The sequence below is a fragment of the Heterodontus francisci genome, chromosome 10 (assembly GCF_036365525.1).
Source record: "Heterodontus francisci isolate sHetFra1 chromosome 10, sHetFra1.hap1, whole genome shotgun sequence".
Taxonomy (NCBI): Eukaryota; Metazoa; Chordata; class Chondrichthyes; order Heterodontiformes; family Heterodontidae; genus Heterodontus; species Heterodontus francisci.
Genome location: NC_090380.1, coordinates 124972676 through 124986228, shown reverse-complemented (window position 1 = coordinate 124986228; position 13553 = coordinate 124972676). Strand labels below are relative to the sequence as shown.

The window sequence follows — 13553 nt, the reverse complement described above, 5'->3', positions numbered from 1 at the left end:
AGATAACAAAAAGACAAACTGATGGCTCTGTATCTGAATGCACATAGCATTCATAACAAAGTAGATGAACTGATAGCGCACATTGAAGTAAATAAATATGATCTGATAGCCATTCCGGAGACGCGGCTGCAGAATGACAAGAACACGTGGGATTAGAATAGTTAAGCATTTGATGGCCGGCACAGACACGGTGAGCCGAAGAACCTGTTTCTGTGCTGTATAACTCTATGGCTCTGGTTGGGTCCTGAATATTGAGTGGTATGTGAGATTCAAGAAGAATAGGAAGGTGGAGGGGTAGCACTGTTAATCAAGGATGGCATTGGTGCAATAGTTAGAGATGATCTTGGTTCAGGAGATCAGGATGTAGAATCGGTTTGGGTGGAGATGAGGAATAGTAGGGGAAAGCAGTCACGAGTGGGAGTGGTCTACAGGCCCCTGAACAGTAATCACAATGTAGGATAAAGTATACAAGAAGAAATATTGGGTGCTTGTGATAAAGGGACAGCAATAATCATGGGTGATTTTAATATACATATAAACTGGCAAAATCAGATTAGCAATAGTAGACTGGATGAGGAGTTCATAGAAAGCTTTCGAGAGAGTTTCTTAGAGCAGCATGTTCTGGAACCAACCAGAGAGCAGGTTATATTAGACTTTGTATTATGCAATGTGACAGGATTAATTAGCGACCACAGAATGATTGAATTTTACATGCAGTTTGAAAGGGAGAAAAGTGGGTCTAAGATTAGTATTTTAAACTTGAATAAGGGCAACTATGTGGGCATGAAAACTGAGCTAGCTGAAGTGAACTGTGTTGCTAGGCTTGGCAACAGATCAATAGAGAAGCAGTGGCAGACATTTACTATAAAGAAAAATTCTAAGGGGAGGATCCAGCATCCGTGGTTAACAAAAGAAGTTTAAAAAAAGCATCAAACTTAAGGAAAAGGCATATAATTGCGCAAAGATGAGTTCAGATGATTGGTCAGAATATAAAGAATGGCAGAGAATGACTAGGTTAATCAGGAGAAAGAAATTGAGAGAATGAGAGGACGCTAGCTAGAAGTAAAAACGGATAGCAATGGTTTCTAACAGGTATTTAAAAAGGAAAAGAGTAAGTAAAGTGAGTGTTGGTCCTCTGGAGAGTGAGAATGGGGAGTTAATAGTAGATGATAAGGAAATGGAGGATGCAATATACAAATATTTTGCTTCTGTATTCACTGCAGAGGATACAAAAAAACATTCTAGTAATAGCTATAAATCAGGAGGTGGAAGGAAGAGAGGAACTTGGTGAAATTACAATCACCAGGGAAGCGGTACTGACCAAACTGATGGAGCTTCGGGCTGACAAGTCCCTGGGTCCTGATAGAATTCATCCTAGGATCTTAAAAGAGGTGGATAATGAGGTAGTAGATGCATTGGTGTTAATTTTTCAAAATTCACTGGATTCTGGTAAGGTGCCATCAGACTGGAAAGTAGCAACTATAACCCCTCTATTCAAGAAGGGGAAGAGGCAGAAAGCGGGTAACTGTAGGCCAGTTAGCTTGACATCTGTCGTGGAAAAGGTGTTAGAATTCATCATTAAGGAGGTTGTAGCTGGGCACTTAAAACTCGAGGTAATCGGGAATAGGCAGCATGGTTTTGTGAAAGGGAAATCGTGTTTAACCAATTTGTTGGAGTTCTTTGAAGGAGTAACAGGTGCTGTAGATAAAGGGGAGCCCGTTGACTTCCAAAAGGCATTTAACAAGGTGCCACATAAAAGGTTATTGCACAAAGTAGGAGCTCATGATGTAGTGGGTAACATATTAGCATGGATAGAAGATTGGCTGGCAGAAAACAGAGTATGCATAAATGGGTCCTTTTCTGATTGTCAGGATGTGATGAGTGGGGTCCCGCAGGGGTCTGTGCTGGGGTCTCAACTTTTTACAATTTATATCAATAACTTAGATGAGGGGAGTGATGGCATGGTAGCTAAATTTGCAGGTGACACAAAGATGGGTAGGAAAGTATGTTGTGAAGAGGGCATGAGGAGGTTGCAGACTGCTATAGATTGAGTGAGTGAGCAAAAATCTGGCAGATGGAGTATAATGTGAGAAAATGTGAAGTTAACTTTTCCTGGAAGAATAAAAAAAGGCTGAGTATTTAAACAGAGAATGATTGCAGAATTCCAAGGTGTAGAGGGATCTAGGTGTTGTGCAGGAGTCGCAAAAAGTTAATACAGCATGTACAGCAGGTAATTAATAAGGCTAATGGAATGCTATCCTTTATTACGAGAGGAATTGAAAATAAAAGAAAGGATGTTATGCTTCAGCTATACAGGGCATTAGTGAGACCACATCTCAAATACTATGTGTAGTTTCGGTCTCCTTATTTAAGGAAGGATGTGAATGCATTGGAGGCGGTTCAGAGGAGGTTTACTAGATTGATACCTGGAATGAGCGGGTTGTCTTATGAGGAAAGGTTGGACAGGCTGGGCTTGTTTTCACTGCAGTTTAGAAGAGTGAGAGGAGATTTGATTGAAGTTTATAAGATCCTGAGGGGTTTTGATAGGGTGAATATCGAGGGGATGTTGCCTCTTGTGGGTGAGTCCAGAACTAGGGGGGCACTATTTTAAAATTAGGGGTCGCCCTTTTAGGACAGAGATGAGGAGAAATTTTTTCTGAGGGTTGTGTGACTTTGGAACTCTGCCTCAGAAGGTGGTGGTGGAGGCGGGGTCATTGAATATTTTTAAGGCGGAGCTAGATAGATTCTTGTTAGGCAAGGGAATCAAAGGTTATCGGGGCTAGATGGGAGAGTGGAATTTGAGGCACTAACAGATCAACCATGATCTTATTGAATGGCAGAGCAGGCTCGAGGGGCCAAATGGCCTCCTTGTGCTCCTAATTCGTATGTTTGTATTTGGTGGCTAAGAAACAGTTTGTACTGGGGCTGAAGGCAACGGGAGAGCAGCGGAGAGGAGTCCAGGCGCGCCGGAGTTGGAAAACCATGAACAGTGACATCACAGGAAAACTGCAAGGTGATTGGTTGGTGAGTAACTGCTGTTAGGAAGTATCAGTAAATAGCTGGGTTAGTAACTAAAGAGAAAGGTAAGGTCTACAATTTTTTTATATAGTAAGTAGTGTTTTTTAAGGAATCGAGGTCCCTTGTGTAAATAATTTCTAATTTTTGAATAATTTAAGGGAGTAAATTAAGGGTAAGTCATGGCAGGGCAGCTCAGCAGCGTGGAGCGCTCCTCCTGTTTTAACGTGGGAAGTCAGGGACACTTCCAATGTCCGGGGCGAACTCATGTGCTGGAAGTGTCTCTAGCTGCAGCTACTCGAAATCCGCATTTCAGATCTGGAGCGGTGTATATGGGCGCTGTGGAGCATTCGCGAGGCTGAGATCTTCGTGGATAGCACCGCAGGTAAAGACTGCTTAGGCAGAAAGGGAATGGATGACCGCCAGGCAGAGTAGAAGAACTAGGCAAGTAGTACAGGAAGCCCCTGGGTCCATCTCCCTCTCTAACAGATTTTCTGCTTTGGATACTGTTGGATGAGATAGCTTCACAGGGGAATGCAGCAAGAGCCAAGTCTGTGGCACCATGGCTTCTCAGCTGCACAGGAGGGGAGGAAAAATAGTGGGAGAGCTATAGTGATAGGGGATCCTATCATAAGGGGACAGAAAGGCATTTCTGTGGCCGCAAACGTGACTCCAGGAAGGTATGTTGCCTCCCTGGTGCTCGGGTCAAGGATGTCACGGAGCGGCTGCAGGACATTCTGCAGAGGGAGGGTGAACAGTCAGAGGTCGTGGTTCACATCAGTACCAACGACATAGATAGAAAGAGGGATGAGGTCCTGCAACAAGAATTTAGGGAGCTAGGTAGCAGATTAAAAAGCAGGACCTTAAAGGTTGTAATCTCTGGATTACTCCTGGTTCCACTTGCTAGTGAGTATAGGGATAAGAGGATATAACAAATGAATGTGTGGCTGAAGAGATGGTGCAAGAGGGAGGGCTTGAATTTCCTGGACCACTGGGTCTGTTTCTGGCGAAGGCGGGACATGTACAAGTCGGACAGGTTGCACCTGAAGCTGAATGGAACCAACATCCTTGCTGGGAGATTTAAAGCTAGTGCTGTTGGGTGGGTGAGTTTAAACTAATTTGGCAGGGGGATGGGATACAGAGTGGAGGTACAGTAGGGGGTGAGGCACAGCCAAATATAGAAGAAAAACTAAGTCAGTCTGGAAGGCAGAGCAAATATAAACCCGTTGAGGCACAAGCGAATAATGCAAGGATGGATTGCATCTATTTTAATGCAAGGAGCCTTACAAGTAAGGCAGATGAATTGAGGGCATTGATTAACGCTTGGGAATATGATATTATTGCTGTCACAGAGACATGGTTGAGGAAGGGCAGGACTGGCAGCTCAATATTCCAGGATATAGAATCTTCAGGTGTGATGTGGTGGGGGGGGAGAGGAGTTGTAAAATAGGAGGTGGCATTGCACTATTGATCAAGGAGTCAACTACTGCAGTAAGGAGGGATGATACCTTAGAAGGTTCCTCAAATGAGGCCATATGGGTAGAACTTAAAAACAAAAAGGGGGCAATCATTTTGCTGGGAGTGTACTACAGGCCTCCAAACAGTCAGGGAGAGATAGAGGAACAGATATGTAGGCAAATCGCAGAGAGGTGTAAAAATAATAGGGTAATAATAGTAGGGAATCTCAACTTCCCCAATATTAACTGGGATAGTCTTCGTGCAGAAGGCTTAAAGGGGGCGGAATTCTTCAAGTGCATCCAGGAGAGCTTTTTGAGCCAGTAAGTAGAAAGGCCTACAAGAGAAGGGGCGATACTGGACCTAATCTGAGGGAATGAAGCTGGACAAGTGGTAGAAGTGTCAGTGGGGGAGCATTTCGGGGATAGTGACCATAACTCTTAAGATTTAAGGTAGTTATGGAAAAAACAAAGATGGACCGGAAATAAAGGTACTGAATTGGGGAAAGGCCGATTTCAATATCATAAAAACAGGAACTGGCCAAAGTGGACTGGGAGCAGCTACTTGTAGGAAAGTCTACATCAGACCAGTGAGAGTCATTCAAAAAGGAAATAGTGAGAGTTTAGGGCCAACATGTTCCCGTAAAGGTGAAGGGTAGGACTAACAAGTCCAGGGAACCCTGGATGTCAAGGGATATAGAAGATTGGATAAGGGGAAAAAAAGGAGGCTTATGGCAGATTCAGAGTGCTGAAAACAGTGAAGGCCCTGGAGAAGTATAGAAAGTGTAGGGGGGTACTTAAAGTAATTAGGAGAGCGAAGAGGGGGCATGAAAAAACATTGGCAGGCAAGAGAGAGGAAAATCCCAAGGCATTTTATGAGTATATTAAGGGCAAGAAAGTAACCAGGGAAAGAGTAAGGCCAATTAGGGACCAAAATGGCAATGTGTATTTGGAGCCGGAGAACGTAGGTGAGGTTTTAAATGATTGCCTTTCGTCTGTGTTCACTATGGACAAGGACGATATAGGTGCAGAGATCAGGGAGGGGGGATTGTGATATACTTGAACAAATTAGCATTGAGGAGATATTAGCGGTTGCAGCAGGCTTAAAATGGATAAATCCCCAGGCCCAGATGAGATGTATCCCAGGCTATTATGTGAGGCAAGGGAGGAGATTGCAGGGGCTCTAACATAAATTTTCAAATCCTCTCTGGCCACAGGAGAGGTACCAGGGGACTGGAGGACAGCGAATGTGGTGCCATTATTCAAGAAGGGTTGTGGGGATAAACCAGGTAATTACAGGCCGGTGAGTCTAACATCAGTGGTAGGGAAACTATTGGAAAAAATTCTGAGGGACAGGATTAATCTCCACTTGGAGAGGCAGGGATTATTCAGGGGTAGACAGCATGGCTCTGTCAGGGGGAGATCATGTCCAACAAATTCGATTGAATTTTTCAAAGAGGTGACTAGATGTGTAGATGAGAGTAAAGCAGTTGATGTAGTCTGTATGGACTTCAGTAAGGCTTTTGATAAGGTCCTGCATGGGAGATTGGTCAAGAAGATAAGAGCCCATGGGATCTGGGGCAATTTGGCAAATTGGATCCAAAATTGGCTTAGCGGCAGGAGGCAGAGGGTGATGGTCGAGGGTTGTGTTTGCGATTGGAAGCCTGTGACCAGTGGTATACCGCAGGGATCAGTGCTGGGACCCTTGCTGTTTGTAGTGTACATTGATGATTTAGATGTGAATATAGGAGGTATGATCAGTAGGTTCGCAGATGACACGAAAATTGGTGGTATTGTAAATAGTGAGAAGGAAAGCCTTAGATTACAGGACGATATAGATGGGCTGGTAAGATGGGCGGAGCAGTGGCAAATGGAATTTAATCCTCAGAAGTTTGAAGTGGTGCATTTTGGGAGGACTAACAAGGCAAGGGAATATACAATGGATGGTAGGACCTTAGGAAGTACAGAGGGACCTTGGTGTACTTGTCCATAGATCACTAAAGGCAGCAGCACAGGTAGATAAGGTAGTTAGGAAGGCATATGGGATACTTGCCTTTATTAGCTGGGGCATAGAATATAAGAGCAGGGAGGTTATGATGGAGCTCTATAAAACGCTAGTTAGGCCACAGCTGGTGTACTGTGTACAGCTCTGGTCACCACACTATAGGAAGGATGTGATTGCAATGGAGAGGGTGCAGAGGAGATTCACCAAGATGTTATAGAGTTATACTGCACAGAAACAGGCCCTTTGACCCATCATGTCTGCCGGCCGTCAAGCGCCTAACTATAATAGTCCCTTTTTCCAGCACTTGTCCCGTAGCCTTGTATGCTATGCCGTTTCAAGTGCTCATCTAAATACTACTTAAATGTTGTGAGGGTTCTTGCCTCTACCACCTCTTCAGGCAGTGTACTCCAGATTCCAACCACCCTCTGGGTGAAAAGATTTTCCTCAAATCCCCTCTAAACCTCCTACCCCTTACCTTAAATCTATGCCCCCTGGTTTTTGACCCCTCCACTAAGGGAAAAAGTGCCCCTCATAATTTTGTATACCTCAATCATGTCCCCCCTCATCCTTTTCTGTTTGAAGGAAAACAACCCCAGCCTTTCCAGTCTCTCTTCATAGCTGAAATACTCCAGCCCAGGCAACATCCTGGAGAATCTCCTCTGCACCCGCTCCAGCACAGTCACATCCTTCCTGTAGTGTGGTGACCAGAACTGTACACAGTGCTCCAGATGTGGCCTAACTAGCGTTTTATACAGCTCCATCATAACCTCCCTGCTCTTATATTCTGTGCCTCGGCTAATAAGGCAAGTATCCCATATGCCTTCCTAACCACCTTATCAACCTGTGCTACTGCCTTCAGTGATCTATGGACAAGTACACCAAGGTCCCTCTGACCCTCTGTACTTCCTAGGGTCCTGCCATCCATTGTATATTCCCTTGCCTTGTTAGTCCTCCCAAAATGCATAACCTCACGCTTCTCAGGATTAAATTCCATTTGCCACAGCTCCGCCCATCTTACCAGCCCATCTATATCTTCCTGTAATCTTAGGCTTTCCTCCTCACTATTTACGACACCACCAATTTTCGTGTCATCTGCGAACTTACTTCTGATACTTCCTATATTCACGTCTATATCATTAATATACACTACAAACAGCAAGTGTCCCAGCACCAATCCCTGTGGTACACCACTGGTCACAGGCTTCCATTCACAAAAACAACCCTTGACCGTTACCACCTTTCCTGCCACCAAGCCAATTTTGGTTCAAATTTGCCAATGGACCTTATCAAAAGCCTTACTGAAGTCCATGTAGACTACATCAACTGCTTTACCCTCATCTACACATCTAGTCACCTCCTCGAAAAATTCAATCAAGTTAGTTAGACAAGATCTATCCCTGATTAATCCCTGCCTCTCCAAGTGAAGATTAATCCTGTCCCTCAGAATTTTTTCCAATAGTTTTCCAACCACTGATAGACTCAGCAGCTTGTAATTACCTGGTCTATCCCTGCTACTCTTCTTGAATAATGGTGCCACATTCGCTGTCCTCCGGTCCTCTGGCACCTCTCCTGTGGCCAGAGAGGATTTGAAAATTTGTGTCAGAGCCCCTGCTATCGCCTCCCTTGCCTCACATAACAACCTGGGATACATCTCATCTGGGCCTGGGGATTTATCCACTTTTAAGCCCACTAAAACATCTAATACTTCCTCCCTTTCGCTGTTAATATGTTCAAGTATATCACAATCCCTCTCCCTAATCTCTACACCTGCATCGTCGTTCTCCACAGTGAAAACAGATGAAAAGTAATCATTTAAAACCTCACCTATGTCCTCCGGCTCCACACACATTGCCACTTTGGTCCCTAATGGGCCCTACTCTTTCCCTGGTTATCCTCTTGCCCTTTTCTTTCTTTTGGGCCTCCTTATCTCGAGAGACAATGGATACGCGCCTGGAGGTGGTCAGTGGTTTGTGAAGCAGCGCCTGGAGTGGCTATAAAGGCCAATTCTGGAGTGACAGGCTCTTCCACAGGTGCTGCAGAGAAATTTGTTTGTTGGGGCTGTTGCACAGTTGGCTCTCCCCTTGCGCCTCTGTCTTTTTTCCTGCCAACTACTAAGTCTCTTCGACTCGCCACAATTTAGCCCTGTCTTTATGGCTGCCCGCCAGCTCTGGCGAATGCTGGCAACTGACTCCCACGACTTGTGATCAATGTCACACGATTTCATGTCGCGTTTGCAGACGTCTTTATAACGGAGACATGGACGGCCGGTGGGTCTGATACCAGTGGCGAGCTCGCTGTACAATGTGTCTTTGGGGATCCTGCCATCTTCCATGCGGCTCACATGGCCAAGCCATCTCAAGCGCCGCTGACTCAGTAGTGTGTATAAGCTGGGGGTGTTGGCCGCTTCAAGGACTTCTGTGTTGGAGATATAGTCCTGCCACCTGATGCCAAGTATTCTCCGAAGGCAGCGAAGATGGAATGAATTGAGACGTCGCTCTTGGCTGGCATACGTTGTCCAGGCCTCGCTGCCGTAGAGCAAGGTACTGAGGACACAGGCCTGATACACTCGGACTTTTGTGTTCCGTGTCAGTGCGCCATTTTCCCACACTCTCTTGGCCAGTCTGGACATAGCAGTGGAAGCCTTACCCATGCGCTTGTTGATTTCTGCATCTAGAGACAGGTTACTGGTGATAGTTGAGCCTAGGTAGGTGAACTCTTGAACCACTTCCAGAGCGTGGTCGCCAATATTGATGGATGGAGCATTTCTGACATCCTGCCCCATGATGTTCGTTTTCTTGAGGCTGATGGTTAGGCCAAATTCATTGCAGGCAGACGCAAACCTGTCGATGAGACTCTGCAGGCATTCTTCAGTGTGAGATGTTAAAGCAGCATCGTCAGCAAAGAGGAGTTCTCTGATGAGGACTTTCCGTACTTTGGACTTCGCTCTTAGACGGGCAAGGTTGAACAACCTGCCCCCTGATCTTGTGTGGAGGAAAATTCCTTCTTCAGAGGATTTGAACGCATGTGAAAGCAGCAGGGAGAAGAAAATCCCAAAAAGTGTGGGTGCGAGAACACAGCCCTGTTTCACACCACTCAGGATAGGAAAGGGCTCTGATGAGGAGCCACCATGTTGAATTGTGCCTTTCATATTGTCATGGAATGAGGTGATGATACTTAGTAGCTTTGGTGGACATCCGATCTTTTCTAGTAGTCTGAAGAGACCACGTCTGCTGACGAGGTCAAAGGCTTTGGTGAGATCAATGAAAGCAATGTAGAGGGGCATCTGTTGTTCACGGCATTTCTCCTGTATCTGACGAAGGGAGAACAGCATGTCAATAGTCGATCTCTCTGCACGAAAGCCACACTGTGCCTCAGGGTAGACGCGCTCGGCCAGCTTCTGGAGCCTGTTCAGAGCGACTCGAGCAAAGACTTTCCCCACTATGCTGAGCAGGGAGATTCCACGGTAGTTGTTGCAGTCACCGTGGTCACCTTTGTTTTTATAGAGGGTGATGATGTTGGCATCGCGCATGTCCTGGGGTACTGCTCCCTCGTCCCAGCACAGGCATAGCAGTTCATGTAGTGCTGAGAGTATAGCAGGCTTGGCACTCTTGATTATTTCAGGGGTAATGCTGTCCTTCCCAGGGGCTTTTCCGCTGGCTAGGGAATCAATGGCATCACTGAGTTCCGATTTGGTTGGCTGTATGTCCGGCTCATCCATGACTGGTAGAGGCTGGGCTGCATTGAGGGCAGTCTCAGTGACAGCATTCTCCCTGGAGTACAGTTCTAGGTAGTGCTCAACCCAGCGGTCCATTTGCTTGCGTTGGTCAGTGATTTTGTCCCCCGATTTAGATTTGAGGGGGGCGATCTTCTTGATGGTTGGCCCAAGAGCTCTCTTCATGCCATCATACATTCCTCTGATGTTTCCGGTGTCTGAGGCCAGCTGAATATAACTGCATAGGTGTTGCCAGTAGTCGTTTGCGCAACGCCTAGCTGTTCTTTGTGCAGTACTTCTGGCTGCTTTAAGTGCTTAATATACTTATAAAACTCCTTGGGATTTTCCTTTATATTGACCACCAATGTTTTTTCATGTCCCCTTTTCACTCTCCTAATTACTTTTTTAAGTACTCCCCTACACTTTCTATACTCCTCTAATGCTTCTGCCGTTTTCAGCACTCTGAATCTGCCATAAGCCTCCTGAGGGGGAACCTGATTGAGGTATACAAAATTAATAAGAACATTGATAGGATAGATTATGAAGAAACTTTTTCCCTTAGCGGAGAGGTCAATAACTAGGGGGCATAGATTTAAGGTAAGCTGCAGAAGGTTTAGAGGGGAGTAGAAAAATATTTTCACCCAGAGGGTGGTTAGAATCTGGAACACACTGCCTGAAGAGGTGGTAGAGGCAGGAACACTCACGACATTCAACAAGTATTTAGATGAGCACTTGAAATGCCATAGCATACAAGGCTATGGGATTAGTTAGGACGGGTGCTTGATGGTCGGCACAGTCGTGTTGGGCCGAAGGGCCTGTTTCTGTGCTGAAAAACTCATGACTTTAAAGGTGTGAAGTGATTCATTTTGGTAGGAAGAACGAGGAGTGGCAATATAAAATAAAGGGTACAATTCTAAAGGAGATGCAGGAGCTGGAGGTTGTATATCTGCGCAAATCAGTGAAGGTGGCAGGGCAGGTTGAGAAAGCAGTTAAAGCATACAGGATCCTGGACTTGTAAATCGAGGCATAGAGTACAAAACCAAGCAAGTTATGGTGAATCTTTATATTACACTGGTTTGATCTCAACTGGAGTATTGTCCAATTCTGGACACCACACATTAGGAAGGATGCGAAGGTGCTGGAGAGGGTGTAGAAAAGATTTGAAGATGGTTCTGGAGCGAAGAGACTTTCGTACTGTGGATAGATAGAAGAAGCAAGGGCTTTTCTCCCTAGAGGAGGAGATTGAGAGGAGATTTGATAGAGATGCTCAAAATCATGAGGGGTCTGGACAAAATAAATAGGGGCAAACTGTTCACATTAGTACAAGGGTTGAGAACCAGAGGACGTTGATTTAAGGTGAATGGCTAAAGGAACAGGCAACATGAGGAAAAAGGTTTACATAGCAAGTGGTTAGGAATGCACTTCCTGAGAGTGTGGTGGAGGCAGATTCAGTTGTGGCTTTCAAGGGAATTGGATAATTATCTGAAGCGAACAGTATTGCAGGGCTATGGGAAGAAGGCTGGGGAGTGGGACTAGCTGTTGCTCTGCTCGATAGGCTGAATTGGCATCCTGTGCTATGATTTGCTTTTCTAATCTTACCAAAGTGGGTAACCTCACATTTTCCCACATTATACTCCCATCTGTCAAATTTTTGCCCACTCACTTCAACTCTCTATATTGCTTTGTTTTCCTCACAGCTTGCTTTCCCACAGATCTTGGTATTGTCAGCAAATTCAGCTGTAATGCACTTGGTCCCTTCATCCAAATCATTGAGATAGATCGTGAATAGTTGAAATGCCAGCATTGAACCCTGTGGCACTCCACTAGTTACTGTTTGCCAACCTGAAAATGACCCATTTATCCCAACTCTTTCTGTTAGTTAGCCAATCTTCTATCCATGCTAATATGTTATCCTAACACCATGCACTCTTATCTTGCGCAGTAACCTTTCATTTGGCACCTTATGGAATGCCTTTTTGGAATCAAATACACTGCATCTGCTGGTTCCCCTTTATCCACCCTGCTTGTTAACCTTCTCAAAGAACTCTAATAAATCTGTCAAACACAATTTCCCTTTCATAAAACCATGTTGACTCTGCCTGATTGTATTCTGATTTTTTAAATGTCCTGCTACTACTTCCTTAACAATGGATTCTAGCATTTTCCCAATGGCAGAGGTTAGGCTAACTGGCCTATAGTTTCCTGTCTCCCTCCTCTCTTAAATAGGGGCGTTATAGGGTTTTGCACTCTGCTGGGGCCTTTCCAGAATCTAGGGAATTTTGGAAAATTACAACCAATGCAAATTACATATATCGCTGCAGCCATTTCTTTTAAGACCCTAGGATGCAGGCCATCAGATCCAGGGGACTTGTCAGCCTTTAGTCCCATTAGTTTTCCAAGTACTTTTTCTCTGGTGGTAGTCGTTATAAGTTCCTCCCTCCCTTTGGTTGAGGGAAGGGCAGGATTGGCAACTAAATGTTCCAGGCTTCAGAAGCTTCAGGCGGGATAGAGGGGGATGTAAAATGGGTGGGGGAGTTGCGTTACTCGTTAAGGAGAATATCACAGCTTTACTGCCGGAGGACACCTCGGAAGGGTTGTGCAGCGAGGCAATATGGGCGGAGCTCAGAATAGGCAGGGTGCAGTCACGATGTTGGGGGTTTACTACAGGCCTCCCAACAGCCAGCGGGAGGTAGAGGAGCAGATATGTAGACAGATTTTGGAAAGATGTAAAGGTGACAGGGTTGTAGTGGTGGGTGATTTTAACTTCCCCAATATTGACTGGGACTCACTTAGTGCTAGGGGCTTCGATGGGGCAGAATTTGTGAGGAGCATCCAGGAGGGCTTCTTGAAACAGTATGTAGATAGTCCAACTAGGGATGGGGCCATACTGGACCTGGTATTGGGGAATGAGCCCGGCCAGGTGGTCGAAGTTTCAGTAGGGGAGCATTTCGGGAGCAGTGACCATAATTCCATAAGTTTTAAGGTACTTGTGGATAAGGATAAGAGTAGTCCTCGGGTGAAGGTGCTAAATTGGGGGAAGGCTAATTATAACAATATTAGGCAAGAACTGAAGAATTTAGATTGGGGGCGGCTGTTTGAGGGTAAATCAACATCTGACATGTGGGAGTCTTTCAAACGTCAGCTGATTAGAATCCAGGACCAGCATGTTCCTGTGAGGAAGAAAGACAAGTTTGGCAAGTTTCGGGAAGCTTGGATAACACGGGATATTGTGAGCCTAGTCAAAAAGAAAAAGGAAGCATTCGTAAGGGCTGGAAGGCTAGGAATAGACGAATCCCTTGAGGAATATAAAGACAGTAGAAAGAACTTAAGCAAGGAGTCAGGAGGGCTAATAGGGGTTGTGAGAAGT

General features: G+C 45.3%; 1 protein-coding gene across 2 annotated transcripts in view; it reads left to right on the top strand.

Moving 5' to 3' along the window:
• Nucleotides 1-13553, top strand: part of u2af1 (U2 small nuclear RNA auxiliary factor 1) — a 142139-nt gene that overhangs the window by 25339 nt on the left and 103247 nt on the right. The window lies entirely within an intron of this gene.